At 46.7% G+C, this 20,249-nt stretch overlaps 1 long non-coding RNA gene across 1 annotated transcript; it reads left to right on the plus strand.

Annotated features, from left to right (window-relative positions):
- Nucleotides 1–1,467: 1,467 nt before the first annotated feature.
- Nucleotides 1,468–5,326, plus strand: LOC148820805 (uncharacterized). Its single transcript, XR_016094122.1, has 2 exons — nt 1,468–1,673; nt 2,261–5,326. It is a non-coding gene; the product is annotated as an uncharacterized LOC148820805 (long non-coding RNA).
- The last annotated feature ends 14,923 nt before the right edge of the window (nt 5,327–20,249 follow it).

Genomic DNA, 20,249 nt, shown 5'->3' on the forward strand with positions numbered 1-20,249 from the left:
GCATATTATCAATCTGCAAACCACTTCTCCAAAGAACTTGAGGCAGTCTCTCCTTTCATCGAGTCGCATAGCCCTGTGTTTAAAATTACATTGTTGTTAATTCATAATTTAATGTTTAATATTTATTTATGATAGCACGAACACAGAGAGAACATGTAAACTCCACACAGACAGCCCTCAGGGATCTGGGCTCAGGGCCCCAGCGCTGTGACGCATCAATGCTTAGGGTTGCGCCACCATACTGCCCTTAATTGCAGTCGTTATCCACAATTAAGTGTCCCTATTTAAGCCTTCTACCTGCTCAGCGGATTGATCAGCCACAGGGACTCATCCAGTGCCCCATCACTGCTGAACCTTGAACCTTCCATTTGTAATCTGTCTTGCCCGTTTGGTCATTCGTAGCTGATTTGTCGAAAGACCTCATCCATCCGCCTACGTTTCAAATACACTTCCACCTGTGTCCCGTGCTTCCTGTTTCACTCTTCATCCGGAAGACACCCTCGGACTCGACCGAATCCTATTAAAGGAGTCAAAATGGCAGTTCTCCGTCTAAGACTAAAAGATTCAGTGGCTTCAGCTCATCAGTGTAGGACATTCACGTACTTGTATATCCCGGTTTTATCACTTAATTGATCCTTTAATTGGTTAAATTACTGTCTTTGCCGCTGCCTGTCACTCAAGAACTTGAAGGTGCTGGTGCTTGTGCTTGGATCAGGACTTGTGCGTCTCCTGATGTCCCCACCTGCTTCAGACCAGGGGAATTGTTTTAATTGGTCTGGTGAATTAGTTCAATTCGCTAACATAAAAATTGTTTACTTCTAAATACCTTCACCCATGTATATTACTATGTAAATCAGATTTGAATACAAGCACAAGCCAAATTAATAATTATAACCGTAATGAACGTAAAACGCTCATAAAGATAGTCCCCTCTGTTTCAAGATGTGTTATTATTAACGTTTAGCATATGCATTTGTGGTCAATCTTAGAAATATTTTCTGTTGTAATTGCGAATGCCTTCTTTGGCGACCTAAAGACTCGAAAAGGGGACGTCTTTTTTTTCCTTGAGCCCACAGAGTCACCGAGAGAGAAAGAGAGGGGGGAACCCGTGTAGAGGCGGTGACATGCGATCTCTGTTTCCCTTCTATTACACAAGAGAAGCCGCCTGCACTTCAAACAGCCTGGGCCCCCGGTGAGTAGCTGAGGCGGAGCGGCGGTACAGACGGCAGCTGCGGGCCCGGCCGGGCTGTTTCAGTTTGTGTGAGAAGCCCCTGATTAGACACGCCTGACTGGCTGGCTGGGGCTGTCAGGGGGTGAACCGGCCAAGTCGAATGTTCCATAAAAAGAAAAGTGATGACTCACTGTAGTTCCCAAAATTCCCCAAATCCTCCTCCCTCGTCCCCCCTCCCCTACTTACTTCCCGGTTTACGGGAACTGGAATTTGTTTTTCTTTTTCTCTTCGCCCTTTTTTTTTTCCGACAAGGTCAAGTCTCAGGTTAATGTTTGTCTGTGTGGTCGTCTAATCTACACGGGGGCGGATAATTACTGCTCGCAGCTCCGGGAGACGAGGCGAAGAGCAGGCGGACACACGCGGGAGACAGAGCCCCCTTTGTTCATCGGCGGGCTGGCGGACGGGAGAGTTTCCCACCTTATAAATTTTGAGCGTTTATAAGGTATGCTGGTTTATAAACCAAAACTCAACTCCATTTTAATTAATGGAGATATGTACAACAATACCGGTAAACAGTGAACTTTAATTATAAGTCCTTAAATATATATTTCTATTTATTATGTGCTACTTTGGTCATAGTTGTCATCTTTACCTCGTCCTTGGTAGTTTAGTATCTCATAAATATAAAAGACCTATAAAACAACCGGGAACTAACCAGCCTGGACTGGACTGGACTGGACTGGACTTCGGGCAGCTCTGGTCCAGAATGAAACTAAATGACGTCTTTCTGTTTTCTCTCTGCTCTCCTGTTCTTGAAACTGAAAGCTTTTATTTTTTTTTAACACTTTCATGACTAACGACCTCTTTCTGGCCAGGAGAAGCTGGTATTTTTAGCAGGCAAGTCCATTAAAAGTAAGAGCTCAGACCCTGAGTCAGTGTATAAACAGTATCTATTTCAAAGAGCTTTATTGGCATAGCCAGGGAATTAATGTGCTGCCAAAGCAGAAACATATAAAGTAAAAACGTAGTGTTTGACATTTATGGACATCTCATAAAATGTGATTATTAAACAAGCTCTCTGTTCTGCAGGCTGTGACAGGAGATCACATACTGGGCTGCAGCTCTTCTGCAGAGCACAACGAAGTTTGCTCTCTCCTCCCCCAGTAGGACTGGAAGCTGTGCTGATTGTGGCAGGAGAGTGTGTTTTATGCTTTGCTCGCAATCAAAAGTAATATCTTCTCGTGAAGCCATTTACAAATTCGTCCATTTTGTCAGGAAGGCAGCCTGTGGGTTTGTCAGTAAAGGTGACAATTCCCTGATGGGACAGCGTTGAAGCCTCATCACTGCTTAACAACGAAACACCACCAACATCCTACTGATGAGCAGTCTGTAACAGCTTCAGATATGGGTACACCTCAGGCTTTAAGGTCAGGAGTGTGGGAGAGGGAGAGGATTAAAGAGCTTTTTAATAACAGGGATGTGGTAGCCAATCAGATCCCTGTGTCCTGTTGGATCAGCATTTCGATCCTATTTTCCACTGTGCCAGCCTGAGTCCCTGTGTGAAAAGAAGAAGGTTTGTTCCCCCAGCTCACTTTGTGCCTCAAGATTAAACTCTCCAAGACCAGGAGTCAGACTCCCAGACAGGTGGCTGGAAACTTGTGGATTTCTAGCTGGGGTTTTCCAGCCAGGAGTGGCTACTCGGGACACATAAACATTGTCTGCTGTGCCGTGCAACCAAATTAAACTCCTTTGGTCTCTACCAGTGGAGGGGGGGGGGAAATATCCCAAAAGCACAGGGTTTAAAACAGTTTCCTCTTTGCTCAATTTAGACCGTCTGGGGCTGGGGACTTTTCAACTGCTAACAAAAAAAAAGCTCAACACAAGGAACAGAAGAAAATAATGGAAAAATCTGTGTAGCTCTGTAGTGAATGGCTGCGTGTTAGTGTCTGAGCTCATTGTCTATGTGGGTTAACCATGGAGGATAAGTGTGTCTTTAACTCTTTCACTCTAAATTATTTGGATTTAAAACCGCATGGGCGAGCAAAACCATTGGAAAGGGAAAAAAATGGTGCTATCTCTAGTTAGAGACAAGTGTGCTTCTTTAAGAAAATCTGCTCTAGCCTCGTGTTTGTGCCACAGTAACGCACAACGGAGGGGTGAGGGCTGCAGATCAGCAGTAATTATACATTACTTGCAACTGTAGCTTGGGGGAGAAAATGTCAAATTACGACAATTCAGAGGAGGATGGAGGAGGTGTAGATATGAAGTAACACAGCTTCTGGGTTTTATCATCAGCCATGAAAACATCGCTGTGCTTCAGCCCTCAGTCACATTTGACCCAGAGCCCTCAAAGGACTAAGATCATCCAGAGAGGGGCTCCCAGCGCTGCAGAAATCTCCCACTCTTTCCTGAACACGCGCCGTTCCTCAGCAGAGTTTGCTCAGGGAACACTGCGGGTATCCCGCCTCAGGCAGTCGGGATTGTGTGCAGGGTGGAGGATCGTCAGCTCATTGGAACGGCCCCAAGGCATGTCAGGGGGCGTGGCCCAAGGGTCAAAGGTTAGGTTCAGGTGGAGGGTGTTTGGGAGGTGCCACGCTGAACCCGGAGGCATGCTTTCTTTCGCTGCTGTGTTGCATGGAGAGACGAGTTGTTATCGCTTTTAATTGAATTGCATTAAATTCTCTTTCGAGAAAAGGCCGGGTGAGACCCTCGGATGAATCAACGACTAACTAGCAAACGGTCGCCATGGGCCGGGCGGTCTGTGTTTTGTTTGTAACTCCTCTCGTGTTCTCATGCTCTTTTATGGCGTTCTCGTTGTGGAATTGCGTCCGGGCAACAAGGACTCAGACGCGCCAGGGTCTTCCTTGGTGATGGCTAGGGAGTGGGCCTTGTTGCCTGACTTGCTGCCCAGTGCGCATCCGTGTGTGTGCGAGAAAAATTCCCTGCGCTCCAGACGAAGGAATGCGCGTGTGGTTGGTGGTGTCTGAGCCGTGCGCTGAGGCGTGGCACGGCTGGAGGGAAAGAAAAACACACTGAGAGCCGCCAGGCTTTGCCAGGTACCCACCTGTGTGCCCACAGACAATCAGACAACAACACAGGCCCCGGCGCAGCCCCGCAGGCGGGCAGACAGGCAGGGAGGACTGTGGGACCGTCTGGAGTGGCAGGCCTGGGGGTAAGGAGGGCCCTGACTGAGTTCAGCGAGGTCGGCCAGTTCGGCACTCTTTGCACTCCAGAAATGTCCCAGCCCTCCGTCTGGAATGACTCGCCGCGTTGCTGTCGTTGTTTTCATCTCCCTTCCTGTCTTGCAGGACAATTCTTGAAGGCGAGGAATGAGCAGCGCGGATACGCGCTAGAAAATTCGCCACCACCTTTGTGTTTTCGGTATGTCAAGTCTTCTGTGTCATTTTAACGCCTGTGCACTGTGACAATGCCTTAGACGTGCACGTGAGATCTTGTGGGTAACTGTACGCAGCAGAGTGCACTGTGCTGGCAGGGCTGCAATCTATGTTGCACTTTAAAAACAGCGCCGCGCCTCTTCTCATGGACTTCTGGGATGTTAGCGGTCTCTGGTGTCTGCTGTTGGCGGCCCTGGGAGTGCACTGCTACATTGAATTGCTGGAAAAGATGTGGTTTCTGAAACACGGTTAATTTGATTGCCCGTACTCAATGTATGGGTACCCTGCATGTGTGTGTTCCCGAAGGAGCTTTTCAGTTTGGACTCAAAGTATGAATCACACTGTGATTATTTGAATTAATCAAGAATATAAGAACATTTGCAAACAAGAAGAGGTCATTTGGCTCCTCTTGCCCATTTGTTTTTTAGCAGACAGCTGGTCTTAAGATCTCATCTGTCCATTTTACAAAAACATAGTATTGGCTGCTGTAGCATTGCTGGGTAGCTCCTGTCCTACTCCCACAACTCTTTGTGTAAAGAAGTGCCTCCGGTTCACATGTCTGATTGCACTTAATTTCCATCTGTGTGAAGTAGTTTGTGTTTCACTGTTGATTCTCTTAAGATATTGCTTCTGCTAGAGTCAATAAAAATATATTCAGTAGATCTACCATTCCAGTTCAGGGATCACAGACTCAGGACCTGCAGTGCCTTGTGTCATCTGATTTTTGTTCCAACCTGAGTAGTCCATTAAACAATTACACTAATTATTGTCAAAACGGGAGTTTTTGTAAGACTCTTTCACAGTTGATTACACAAAACATCCTCTTCATTAAAGGTATAGTTACCTAAAAATCACCTCGGAGCCTGGTTAGAACGATTCAAATTATGTGCAGCTAATTAAATAATAAAACAGGAATGCATGGTCTGCATTTGAGACCCCTGTTATAATTATTAAACTCTTTTTGTGTCGGTCTGTTTTTCCTACATAACTAAAAACCAAATCAGTCTCACATGTTCAGCTCACATAGTGTCAACATCAGGGCACAGTGAAGGAATGTCACCTCAGCAGTGCGGTTCAGAACGCAAACGAGGAAAGAACAAGACATCCTGAAGAAGCTGACACTTCAAACCATTAATAAAAAATGCAGTTCGCAAAAAGAGTGCACATGAACATTCACATGAGAGCTGATAATCCTACATCCTATAAAGCAGACAGAAGTTAATGTGTTATGTATGTGTTGGGAAAGAAGCTGCTCTGGTTTAAGGCTGGAGTGACTGAGCTGAGTGTGTGGAGGGCTGGCAGAAGGCCCAGCCATGAGATCATGCAGGATTCTGGGCCAGTCGGCTCTCTGGGTCTTAAGGTCCCAAAGGAGATGAAGTAAATAAGTGGAGTGGAGGGGTCAGTCGCTGAAATAACCAACCAGCTAACCAGGTTGCCATTCACTTAGGTTATTAACCAACCAGTCAGTTTACCAGCTAGTAAGCCTGTCAGTTGCTGAGTCAGTTAACCATTCAGCCAGAGAACTAGTGAGTTATCTAACAGTACAACTACCAGTCAGTCATTTAACCAGTTAGGCACTTAACCACCCATCAACCCAGTGAATCGGATAACCACCCATATGCACAGTTAATTAGTTAACCATTCAACCAGTCAGTTAACCACCCATATGCACAATCAGCAGTCAGGTAACCACTCATCTGTCTAGTTAATCAGCCAGAAAGTCAGTTAACCATCAGTTGACCAGTCAGGCTGTCAGCCTTTCAGTCTGCTGGGCTCAGAACACTTTGCTTGGCAGACAGGAAGCCCATGTCAGGAAATACCCTGACCGGCAGACAGAGACGACTAATTGCTGCCAAGCCCCTGGACTGCTGGGAAAGCAGCAGGTGTGGGACGCCCCTATTTACCTTATCGAATCTGGACCGCAGTCAAAACTCTGGCTCTGTGTGGGTTTTCACAGGGGTGTCAGGGTCAGAACAGGGGAACTTTCTCACAGAGGGAACCAGGACTCTTTCTGCACAGGAGGTTTTGATCCATTTAAAGATTTTAAGCAACTGCAGGCTCCTGTATGCCAGCCAGCATCAGGTGACTGGTTCTGTTTGAGCTTGTCCTCTTGCGCTGAGTAAAATTTTGCCTCGGGCACGTGTGTAGAATTAAGCTAATATTCGCTTTGCCTCATTTCCTTTTCTGTTTCACGAGCACAGCAGGGCGTGAAACAAAATGCTGTGCAGAGCTGCAGAAGGCTCTGGTGCAGCACCAAAAAAAGCTGTTACTTGGCATGAAATACTCCGACAGCCGTCCTCTTAATTTAGGCGCTTGGCAAACTCTTTTTTTTTTCGGAACCAGATTAACAAGAACAAGACTTTTAGCTGGTGCACAGCCGGTTTAAATGACAGGTGGCAGGAAAAGTTATCTCTGACAGGCAAGAACAGGAAGAAACAAGATGGCGATAACCTGTTCTTCAAACACCATATTTCTAAATCTGATTTTCGAAATAGCCAAATATCTTTTTACATATGCCTTAGTTTCCACATTTGTTCTCCGAGAACAGCTCCATTAAGTGCATTGTCCAACTGTATAGTGAGGACTGGTGTAATGTGCAGTGTTAGACCACTGTACCATCCGCTGGCCTTGTCTTTGGAAAGGAAATGGACTTCATTAATACCCCTGATCTCTAGTTATACACCAGGAAGACCGCGCGTCTTCAAGTAGACTGAATGCTAAATAGCTAAATTTCAGTACTACAAAAGAAGCTGTTCCTCTCCCAGCTCTAAGGTTTAAACCATTAGTATTGGCGAAACAATCTCCTGGCAGTTTGCTTCTCACCAGTGAACCCACCCTGCCACTATCAGACTCAGAGCCTTTCTTTATCGTGAGAAAACTCATTTTCAGACCCTCTCTTGTAATCCCCAAGCAGGATAGAAAACGAATTCTCAGATTTATCAATACACACCACACTGCCCAATCATAGCACAGTAAATTGGGGTCTGTCGTAACAACACACAGTGGAGGACAGACTGGAAATACAATGCCTTAATTAAAGCTGGGCCGCTTTGGAAAACATGCGTAGTCAGGCCTCCCAAGGCAGAAAAAGGGATCTGAAGCCTCAGTTAATGTTGTTGGACTGCTGTTTCGCTAGGGTAGCCACAAGACCTTTAAGGCCAAGTGTTTGGGCAGCGTGTTTGGCTGCAGCACAGTAATGATGATTGTGGGGGACAGGCCCTGTCCCAGTAAACAGGCTCTGAGCGCTGAGTCAGTGCGGGGTGTCACTTCGGTGAAGGTCTGTGGCTTCAGCAGCCACAAACAGCACTTGTTGACGGCCTGAATGCCCAGCTCCCTGTAATTAAGGTCGTTAGGACGTACAATTAACATCTTTAGCAGCCGTCCGCAGAAGGAGCTGTGGCTGGGGCCGCGGCCGGCTGGAAAATAAACCCGCGACGAGGAGTGGCGGGCGGTGACGCACGCGGTCCGTTTCCCCTCAGCGGGGCCCTGTTTGTTTTTGGTTGCCCTGCCAGGCGCAAGACGAAAATAAGAGCCGGCGGAGGCGCAGTCTCAGCGGGACGACAGCTGCAGTCGCCGCCGGGGGCACGGAGCAGTGCCCTTGGACTCGCCCTGCTTTCCTCTGCCTCCTCAGCTCCAGACCGGTTTTCCGCCCGGACCGGGGCTCGTCGGTGCGACGCAGTCCTGCCTGGACCAAGCTCATCTCTGTCCTGGCCTTCATCGTCGCTAAGGGCAACGACACCCAGAAGACCAAAACATGCAGGACATCAATCAAGGCTGTGTTTAATCCCTCACGGCCTGCGTTTTGGTTATTGCCTACAAATAAAGTTAAGAAGGACTCGGGTATTGAAGGCCAAACTTCACACCTGGCTCTTTGACCACCTTGGTTCCACAGTCTCTGCTCACTGACTTTTCGTAATGGCAGGACTTTCGAATCCCATCAGGCCAGGAAAGAGTTAAAGATGTGATCAACTTCAATAGCTGCCACGCCCTTAGCTCTTAGTAAGTTTAATCCAGTATATAGTTAAAAAAACGGCCCATTTATGCCACATTGCTTTAGGTGTAAAGTTAACAATAGAAAACTGAACTTGCTACTTTTTTTGGGGGGGGCTGACAAAAGACAAGAACCACTGTGAGTGATTGTTTTATAAATATATCTGAATATATATTTATAAAACATCTGGTGGTTTTTGGAGTTTTTTTTTCTTGTTGTTTTTATCTACACAATGACAAAAAAAAACATAAAGCTCCTCTCCTGAAAAGACAAACACTCAAGAACACACAGAAAAAGAAACGGCCCAGGACCTAATTTTTTTTTTAAATTTTCCAATTCGCACTGTTTTGTATCAAAACATTCTCATCTGTTCTTCAGTAAACCTGTGGAATTAGTCATTGTGCTCTACCAGGCGGCAAAAGAAAGAACTCTGCATTTTTTTTTGAGCTTGGAAAAAGACTGTCAGATGCTGTCCAGAATTAGCATTGTGAAAGACTGCTGCTTACTGAGACACTACTGATACATCTGTGTTAAGCGTTCCTTCTTCAAAACCAGAAAGTGCTTGGAATCTCTCCCGCAGTGATGTTAAATTAATCTGTGTGAGCACTTTAGTCTGATATTGAAGCCCTTACAAGGCTCTTCCACATTGTGGTGCTCCAGGGAGAAAGAATGGCACAGAGCACAGCAGAACTCAGAGCTACACTGGGTTTGCTTTGGTGAATGACTTTTATTTCTGCTTCAAGTGTCTGAAATTTAAAGATAAGCTCATGGGTTATGAGTTACCATTGCTGCCAGCCTGGGCTCAGTTCCTGGGGTGCTACCTGCATGGAGTCTGTATGTTACCCCTGTGTTTGAGTATCTGTGTGGAGTTTGCATGTTCCCCCTGTGTTTGAGTAGGTTTTCTCCAGGTGCTCTGGTCTCCTTCCACAATCCAAAGACATACTGGTAGGTTAATGGATTTCTGTGACAATTGGCCCAGGTGTGAGTGCGTGCCCTGTGATGCACTGGCATCCTGTCCAGGGTGAACCCTGCCTTGCGCCCGACGCTTGCTGGGATAGGCTCTGGCTCCCCCGCGACCCTCTGCTGGATTAAGTGGTTAGTAAATGGATGGGTGAGCTCATTCTGGCTCCCAGGTGTGTGTCTGTAATCATTAACGAGACTTGGGAGTCAGGAGAGCAGATTCATACAGGTTTCCCAATCCTCCGAAAGCCGCTGGCTTTGTCCAGCAAGACAAAGAAAAGACAAAGAAAAACAACAAACATCCTGCTTAAAAAAAACACCATCAATTCAGTATAGTCTTGTTCTAAGTACAGTCTTGTTCTGAAAGCTTACGATGGGCAGTTGCTCATACAGAAATGAAATGAAAGCCTGAAATGACCTTGTGGGAGAGAATAATTTTACTAAACGCACAACCAAAGCGTCAGCACAGCCCTGATCGAGCTGTACAATGGTACAGCTGTACAACTGGCTCCATCCTAGGCTGGTGCACAGAGAGAGAGGCATCAAGGTCTTCGATGTTCCCCCATCCAAGCACCGAACTGGAAAACCTGAGGATTCGGTCATTGTCTGTGGGGTCACGCCCCCTGATTCATCAAATCCAATCTGCGGTGCTTCTTTTGTTAGTCTTTTTCTCTCCATTGTCCTTAACCATCCTAAAGGGGGGAGGCAGGCAGCCTGCAATTAGTGGAATTAGCAGAAAGAGGGTTTGACCAGTTCCTAACGAGCTCAGGCAAAGCCTGCTGGTACCCAGCCCTGCCCAGTCATCCCGATCAGCTTGGCATCTTGGGGTGGACCCCACGGGTACTCCCACCTTTCTGTTACACCCCAGTGTCCGATTTCATCTCATTCCTGGGGTTTGCCATGCCGCTGTGTGTGGGTGTGCACGTGCGGCTTGTGACCGTGCCGCTGCTGAGCGATTATTTCGCCAACGCCGATGGCTTTAACCTGAGCGCTGTCAGAGGAAACCGGTTCCCGTGCGGCACGAAATCGAAAGAATCCTGGCCTGTGGAGACGGCAGTGCCAAGGGAGTGATGCCTGTGAGGTAGTTCCTGGTCAGAGTGCCAGCAGGCAGTGATGCTTGACCTTTGACCCAGGGCAGAGGTAAATGATGCCCTAGCACGTGTGCGAGGGCACGGTATTGCGGGAAGTGCCTGCCTTCAGGGTCAAATTCGAGATCAGACCTCACCCTGTTGCAGAAAACTCGACCCTGAACTGTTCTGGGCAAAGAGTGACATTAACATGAGGAATGGCTGTAGAAATCGTCACCTGTGTATGAGCTACCTGTCCAGGAAACAGATTCATGCTTGATGGCATTCCTGTTGGCTTTTCCCCATTCCATCATTCCTGTTTTCCCCCGAAGCATGCAAGAACAGACGTCACAAACGAGAGGAGACCATTCAGCCCAACAGGGCTGTTTGGTAGTTTGGAGCGGTGCTGTGGATCATTGTGTAGTGCACTGGTCTGCAATCGGTGAGAGTCTGGGTTCAAATCCCCAGAGAAAAATGCTTTCTGTGAAGGTCTGGATTCAAGTCTACTGACTGCAGAGCTCCAGGGGTGCCGTATAAATGGCTGACCCTGCGCTCTGACCCCAAGCTTCTCTCCCTGTCTGTATGACTCATGGAGAGCAAGTTGGGATATGTGAAAAGACAAATTCCTAATTTGTCAAATTGACCCAAGTATCATATTTCAGCTGTTTCTTGAAGACAGCCAGGGTATTGGCTTCTACCACATGGCTGGGCTACTTGTTCCACACTCCCACCACCCATTGTGTAAAGAAGTGCTTCCTGATCTCAGTCCAATGGAAATGTATTCTTTTCCCAAAAATACCAGGAAAGCAGCAGGTTTGTTCTTCCCTTGTGTGCCTCAAACAAGAATCAGCAAAAGCCAGGCCAAGCACAGACACCTCCAAATCATGTATTGCTTTGCAATTATAATGATTAAGGATTATCGCCAATTACTCACAATGGCTGTAAAGTTTGGCTTAACAATTCTAACAGCTGGCCTGACATTTGTGTCGTGGAGTGTGAGGATTAGGGTGCTGGATTAGATTTCATGGGATTGAATCCCCCTCCCACTGCTCTATCCCACACCCGCCAGTCTGTCACCTCGATAGCAATGCGTCTTCCTGGGCCCATCCTATGGGAAGTACCAGGAGTGTGTGGGTCTCTCCCAGGGATTAACAACTCACTGCATGTGGGGCAGTGAGTCATGCTGCGATCAGCCGAGTGTTGGCAGCAAGAGCTGGAAAAAATGTTCACACACACACAAACACACACACACGTGGTATGTACTAAAAGATGTATAGCGTTCCAGCATTCTGCAATTCCCGAATTGACTTTTGTAATGCTCTACTTGCTGGGGTGTCTAAATCCACATTGAACGAACTTCAGTATGTCCACAATTCGGCAGCTGGAATCCTGACCAGATCTTGTGCAAGTGATCACATTACTCCTGTCCTGGAGTCCTTGCACTGGCTTCCCATCAGATTTCATGTCAACTTCAAAATCCTCATGCTCATCTATAAGGCTCTGCATGGCTTGGCACCTTACTACCTGTCTAAATTACTATAATCCTACTCCCCTCTCTTGCAACCTTCCTTCCATATATTCTGGTCTCCCTCTGTCCCCCTAGCCTGTCTATACTCTATAGGTCACAGGGCCTTCTCCTACTGTGCCCTAAAGCTCTAGATCTCTGTACCAAAGGATATCAGAGAGTCACATTTCCTGAGCTCTTTTCATATCAGACTTCCTTTAAAAGGGTTTTTATTTAACTGGTTCTGTGTGCTCCTATTGTATTCTTTTCCCCTTCTGCTGTCTCCCCTCATTGTGTACTGTATGTTCAATGCCTATATTTTGTATATTTTATGCTTTGTTTTGTTGCTGTTCTTTAAAGCGCTTTGTGAAGCCACTCTTAAAGGTGCTATAAATAAAGTTTATTATAACAACATGAGCTGTGTGCACTATGCTCCCTATGACATCTGCCCAAAGCTTGGTGGCAGCTTCTACATTTGCCAGATGTTGAGATCATGTGTTTGTAATTTACAGCTGGTAAGATGGTCACTGCCTGACAGTCATTTTGTGGAGAAGAAGAGGGTCGTACATGGTCTTGCTGTGCTTGTGCTTGAGCTGAACACTCTCCCTGTGACCCCACTTTGCCTAGTCAGGATCCCAAGCTGGAATCGAACCCAGGAGTCGTATAGCTGTGCCACCACACATCCTTCACACTCTCTACATTCGATTTAATCCAAACAATGCAGGAATCGGTGCCAGCTTTTCAGCTTTTCACAATATAAGCCATGTGTATCTCTCTGCAAGGCAATTTTTCTTTGCCCAATGTAAAAGACATGATTATTTTTCCAAATATGGGCTCTTGCGCAGATTTGGCATTGCTCTGCAGCCAAAACTGCACGAAACATAACAGGTGCACATGTGTCGTAGTCAGGCCTGGCACTTAATGCAGGATCTGATGCAGAAGCTGGGCAGAGGGCTGAAGGAGCACCTTGTGGAAGAACTTAGATACTGGTGGGGGTGGGGCGGCGTGATTCTCAGTTTACCGTAGCTGAGCTAATTAACTAATTAGAGAGGAAGAATGTGACTCTCACAGTTGTTTAGATCTGTGATGCTCAGAAGCAGCGCCAGCTTGCTGGCTGTTGTGATGGGGAATGCTGCTGAGCTGCAGTGATTTCTCTTGCCAGTGAGGTCATGGGCTTATCAAGTGTTAGCGATTCTCTTGCGGCTAAAAGCAATAAATCTGTGGGCGAGGAGGAGGAGGTGGAGAACAGTGGGAACAAACGTTTCTCTTCTTTCTTTTTGCCATTGTTGTTGTGTTTGCCTTTGGTGTACCTGGAGATGACCTCATGTCTAGAACGATGTCTTTGATTCTCCCCCCTCTGCGCTTTTTTTTCCGTGGCTATCTGGTTTTGTTGTTTGTGTGTCGGAGTTTCACACCTGGGATAGCACTGCGGGATATGGAACTCCTGCCAACATTCCAGCTGTGGAGCCCGAGCGCAGACAGACATCGCCGGGATTCTTGTCTTAAAGGCACAGCGCCGGTAATTTGGGGGGGATTTTAGGCTTGTGCCCGGGCTGTTCCCCTACTGTTTTGAGGTGTCTCTCGGCGCGGCGTGTATGTCGCTACAGGCTCCGGCTTCATCCGAAAAGTTTGTTTTCATAGAAGGAGAAAACGAGAGAAGGAGAATAAAAAAGAGAAGGCACGTCGCAAAATGAACGAGGTGCTGTCCCATGAGAGTGGAAATCGATCGAAAGCAGTAAAAATAAGCAGGACGCTCTCAGCTCCGTAATCGTTTATGACACAAAACCGATGTTCTGGCATAAAAACGTCTTCATCGGGACGTACACGTTTGGCTCGAAACATATTCTTAAATCAGATAATATTAATTTGAGAAAGGGCATTCTATTCAGAACTCTTCCCAAGTGGTATGCTATCGAGCAGTGACTTGTATTCTAAGCCTGGATTTCATCTAAGGTCTGGAATCGGCACGGGTTCGGGACGTTCAGGCCAAGTGAATGCGCCCTCCCCAGTGAATCCGCTTTCAGGCTTTTGTTTGGGTAAAAGGGAAGTCTTGCCAGGCTCTTACACAACCGCCCAACTCAATGTGCGTCAGAAAAGAGTTAGGACGGGCCGCAGAAGTGCCCGTTTTATTTTCAGGAAGGAAACGCTGCTGCTTTGGAATAAAAGAGAGAGAGAGGGAGGGAGAGAGACCGGCAGGGAATTCAAAAATAGCGTCGCTCCGTGCAGACCCTGGGTTAGTCAGCGGACCCTGCCTCTCGTGCGGAGTGACTCAGGCAGCTCCTCGCTGACCACTTCCTCAAAGCCTGCAGCCGCTCGGGCCTGCAGCCCGGGGGCTGTGTCCCACGTCTGGGGAGCTGCCCGTCCAAGTCTTTACTATGGTACCATACCATACCATAGCAGAGTGTAGTAAAGGTCTTATCAGTTATTTCTGGGCTTGTAAGAGTATCATCCACAGTCAGGCAATACAGTACATAATAATAATTCCTTACACTTACTGTATATAGTGCTTTACTAACACTCCACTCAAAGCGCTTTACAGGTAATGGGGACTCCCCTCCACCACCACCAGTGTGCAGCCCCACCTGGATGATGCGACAGCAGCCATAGTGCGCCAGAACGCTCACCACCCACCAGCTATCAGTGGGGAGGAGAGCAGAGTGATGAAGCCAGTTCATAGATGGGGATTATTAGGAGGCCATGATTGGTGAAGGCCAATGGGAATTTTGGCCAGGACGCTGAGGTATCACTGTTACTCTTTCTGCGAAATTCCCTGGGATTTTTAATGACCACAGTGAGTCAGGACCTCGATTTTATGTTTTATAGTGTCCCCCTCACTGGGACATTAGGACCCACACAGACCACAGGGTGAGCGCCCCCTGCTGGCCCCACTAATACCTCTTCCAGCAGCAGCCTTACTTGGTCCCAGGGAGTCTCCCATCCAGGTACTGACCAGGCTCACACCTGCTGAGCTTCAGTGGGGCTGCCAGGTGTGAAATTATAGGGTGACATGGCTGCTGATTGCTACATGATGATGATTCATAGTATTTGCATTCACTTCAATACAGTCGAACAGTTACAGCCGTGAAGAGGCCATTTGACCCATCCAGCCTGTTTTGGCAGTTAGCACTTAACTGATCCGAGGACCTCATCCAAGCACAGTATCCACTTCAACCACATGGCTGAGCAGCCTGTTCCACACTCCCACCTCCTCTTGTGTAAGGCTTTGCCACCTGTTCTCAGATTGAAACGCACTTCCTCGTACTTTCCACTCGTGCTCTCTGGTTCGTGTTTCGCCGCTCATGCGGGAGAAATCCGTTGGGGGGTGGCTCCGTCAGGGACCTTTGAAGATTTTGAAAACTTGCATCGGGTCCGACTGTAGTTGTCTCTGCTCAGGGCCAAAAAGGTTCATTTCCTTCAGTGTAAAGATGTATGCATCCAATTAGAAACACTTATACTGGCTGGCTGACGTAAAGTTGCATAGAGTCAATATGCAACAAATGATGCGTATTTACTGCACACACCAGCCAAGAAATGGATAAACAATATGGATAAGAAGCAATAGACCAAAGAAAATTCAATAAATCACAGACAGCATCAAGATCACCCTTGCAGGAGCAGCTCAGTGCAGGTGTTCAGGTGCCTGGGAGAGGGGTCATTGCAGTGCAGGTCTAGAGGGAGGGAGGACTGGAGTGCAGAGACTCAGCTCCTGCAGCCGAGGACTGTGTGGGCTGATTGGCTTGGCGTGACTTGGAGGGCTGGCTAAGAGGAAGTGACACACATGTTGCCACACACAGGTGTGCTGAGGAGCAGGTAGGCGGACAGGACGTGGGCAAGGTCAGCAGCACACGGCACACAGGAAGCTGCCTGCTGACGCCACTCGCCACGCGCGCTGTGTACACTGCAGGGAACAGTGCCGTGCTTGGAGGAGTGTGAACAAGTATGTACGCACTGCTGTGTGCTGGGGGGGAGGTGGCACTTTTCCAGTGGTCAGTAGAGATGTTTTTTGTTGTGGGGGGGGTGGGGTGGGGGAAGATGGCAGCTGTAACGTACATAGTTATTAATAGACTAGAAGTGGTGTGGAGGCGTTCAACATCCAAACAGCCCTGGTTTTATTTTTAAAAAGGCTCTCATCTTGTATTTGGTACCCCCCTGTACTAAATTTAAAACTCATTTCCTGAGCATGAGTGTTTTTTCAAAACAAACAGCCTCTACACACATACTGACCAATGACTGCAGAAACTAGAGGAGGCTAGGCTAACCCAGGTCCTGGAGAACCATAGTCCACCAGGTTTTCTATCGATCTCTCAATTAATCAATCAATCTCTCAATCTATCAATCAGTGGTTTTCTGGAACAGTGTCATTTTTAACATTGGAAGGTGATTTGATCAGTCAAGTAGTTCAGAGATGATTTCAAATGAAAATACTGACATAATCTAGATCACAATAAATTGTCTTGACTTAATTTAACCAATTAGTTTACCAAATATATCAAAACTGACAGATGTTTCCTGTCAGTACATACTTACAGTATGATCTCAATCTCTCCTGTATACCCTATATGTTTGACCATTAGCACAGAGTGGGCTGGCAAGTCTTGAAGTGGCCAGTACCTAATGTACAAGTCCGATGAAAAAAGTCCTTTTATTAACTAGGACTGTTTCTGACACCACAAACGATAAGTGACATAAAATTAATCATTTATTTCAATATGAACGCTGTCTCCGATCTTTGCAAAGTCAGACTGCAGCAGGCTAAAGTGAACAGTCTGTTGAATCCTGACATGTAATCTTGACATAACCATTCATGTTATTTACAAAATGAATGTTTTAGTCTATAGCTTATTGGTGAATCCTACCATCATCTCCGATAATTCTTTCTTATCAGTATTAGTCCTGCTTTTTTTAATGTAATCTATGTATTCTGAAAACAGGAGAAACATCTCACAAATTTTCTGAAATTATGTATTAAAATCCCTGGGTTCTACAATCACAGCTGTGCTCATTCCAGATTCCTCATGTCAGGAGAGGAGACAGTTTTGCAGAGGATAGAAACGTCTCCTGTAGACGCAGGAAATATCAAGAACTTGAACTTTGGACACGCTGCACTGAAGCTCAGGAGGCTCAAAGGCACCTTTCCAAAGCTTGTATTTCCAAGAAAGCATCGCTAACACATCAGCTGCCACACTCAAGACTGGTCTTTTTTTCCACGTACTATGGAAGATCTCTAAGCAAGAATGCCTGTGTGTGTCTCTGCTCGGAACGCTGAGAAATGATTATCATGATTATGGGTTTGGTCTCTGACTCTGGCTTCTCAGCTTTCACACTCTTGCAACTGATCGACAAAGTGTGGGGGTCTGAAAACTGGCTGGTCTGACAAACGAGCGACTTTTCTGGCGGCTGATTTGTTAGGTTTAGTAATATGGTTAGTGTTAAGGTTTGGGTTAGGGTTAGATTGGAGAGGATCTTGAAGGACACGGTGTGCTCCCTTTGTAACTGCTGTAAGGCAAAAGCTGTTTAGATGTGATTGAGAGCTACAAGTAATTTTGCCATTGTCCTAACACGAGGGGGAACTGGTCACTCTGAAAATTAATGCACCGTCAGCGTTAAACTGGAAGAAATAAAACTAACCATGTATAACTGTGTGCCGCAAAAGACAGTGGTGTAATCAATTGTAGTAAGAAAGGGAACACCTGACAAGCGGCTTTGAAAAGCTGGTTTCTGGGTCAAAAGTGACGGTACATCAGTGTGGGGAATTGAAAGATCATCAGTCAGCATCATTTCCCCGTTTTCTAACCACTTCATCCAATTCTGGGTCATGGGGGAGCCAGAGCCTATCCCAGCAAGCAACAGGCACAAGGCGGGTCACGCCCTGGAAAGGACGCCAGTCCATCACAGGACAGACACAGACACACACACCCAGTCAATTTCCCCAGAAGCCAATTAAGCTACCAGCTTGGTCTTTGGACGGTGGGAGGAAACCTGAGCACCTGGAGGAGACATACAACAAATTCCATAGCACCCCAGATGTGGAATCGAACCCAGTGCCCCAGCGCTGCAGGGCAGAAATGCGAACCACTGCTCCATCCTCCCACATGCAGCAATGGCAGTGGAAAAATCACAGGTGACAGCAGAAGCTTCAAATGGAAAAAGGAACTGGAGGGGGGGGAGGGGAGTTGGTGCAGTAGGTGACCTGAAGAGCAGTTTTGAGAGCAGTCTAATGAGAAGTCTGTTCTCCAGCATCTGTGACGTCAGTGCTCTCAGACTGACGTATTAAAAAAAATTCCAGTTTGTGTTCTAAATAAAACCGGTTCCCGAATGCTAACGTGTCGCGCTGCGAGTACACAGAATTATCAATCCGTTGCCCAAGCGCGCCACCTAGTGGAATACTTTTCACAATTAAAGGGGGAAAATTCCAAAAGTCCAGCGATGCTCTCTAGCCTGGCGGAGTTGCGGAGTGAGGGGGGAATCCAGTCATCTCTAGGACCACAACTTTGGCACTTCAAGTCAATTGAGGTGCTCCACATTACTAGGACACAAAATAACACAAGAAAAGCCATTCAACCCATGTGTGTTATTTAGGTGTTTGTATCTAATTAATCATCATTCTCATCGAGCTGTGATTGAAAGAAACCAGAGTAACAGCTTCAACAAGGTGCCTGGGATGATTGCTCCAGACTCCCACAACGCTTGGTGTAAAGAAGCACTTCCTGTTCTCCGTTATAGCATTGTTCTTACAGTGCCAGTGGTCTACAGCTACCAAGGCACTCTCTCCCATCTGTCCCCCAGATCTGTCTCCGTGTGTACAGTAGCCTCTTTCTCCCCTGCTTTGTCCTTCATTCTCCTGTGTTTTCTTTATATTCCAGCCTTTTCTCTCTCCCTGGCTCCTGAAGAGAGCTAGGCGGGAGAGGTGCTGTGTTTCTCATTTCTACGTTTCAGCAAGGAATTAACCTCTTCTTGTTCCTTTGCAGCCACACAGCTCTCCACTCGATCATCTGGTGTGCGACTAGAGTTTCAGACACCGCGGCTGTATTCCTACATGGGGAAAGGGAGGGTGTCTTTCACTGCAGTGTGCTCCACAACGCAGCGCTGGGTCTCTTTCATTTTCGAAGGGCTTCTAGCTGGGGGTGGTCCAGGCCCGGTTCTGGAGGGCTGGCATGTCTTTGGGTTTTCAGTCTAACCCAGCTCATAATAACCCCAAACCAACTTGCAAAACCTTCACTGGGTAAATCTACAAACCCCTCCCAGCTCTTCAGGTGCAGCAGCTTTAAAGAGACCCTAGAGAACCTGCAGACACTGGGCCCCCTGGTGTTCAGCTGCTGGAGCTGAACGTGTTTTATCAGCTGATCAGTGGCAGTGTGGTGTTAGTTGATTTCTTCACACAGTGTGCATCATTCTGGCTGATGCTGTAAGAAGATAAGATTAAAAAATTGTTGTGAGCTTGCAGTGGGAACATTACCAGAAGGGAAGAGTAACTTTTCTGAGTAATGTAAAAGGGGCTGTTTTCACAAAACATTGACTACAAGAAAAAGAAGAGACACAAGCTTGAGGGTTTAGTGTGAAACGTTTTGCTTCTAATGTTTTGTCAGTTACCATGGCCACAAGGACCAAACCAGTGCTGCACCCTGAAGTAGCTAAGTACTGTTTCTTTCAGCCGATGTCTTTTGATCTGAGACATTTCTTGGGTTTCTAAGTATAATCTATGTCTTTCCTTTGTTACGTTTAGAGGTCTGGCCTTTGGTGTTCTCAAAACGAAATGTTGTTCTTACAGAAGGAAGAAATTCATAAAAATGCAAAATTCTCCTGTCTTTGAAACCTTAAGAAAAAGGCCAATCTTTCACGTAAAGGCACACCACAGTTCAAAGGAAAAACACTGTTTGTTCCTCTTGTCTGCAAAACACCCTGAATGTTTATCATGTCATTATAAGTTCAACCCACCTGACAATCACAAATGTCTTCTGATGTTGCTGTTGGCTTTTCTTTTGGGTCACTTTTAAATGCCTATGGCTATCACAAAGCTGCTATCATGTGTCTCGTGTGGAATTTGCAATTGTTGGTTACAGAACCAATTTGCCTGGACACCTGTACGTCACTGATATCTTTCCCTGTTGGTACCGACTCCCTTAGACATGAGATTCGCTTAGAATAACTGCAGGTGGCATTA

Source organism: Atractosteus spatula, chromosome 14, assembly GCF_055471065.1.
Source record: "Atractosteus spatula isolate fAtrSpa1 chromosome 14, fAtrSpa1.hap1, whole genome shotgun sequence".
Taxonomy (NCBI): domain Eukaryota; kingdom Metazoa; phylum Chordata; class Actinopteri; order Semionotiformes; family Lepisosteidae; genus Atractosteus; species Atractosteus spatula.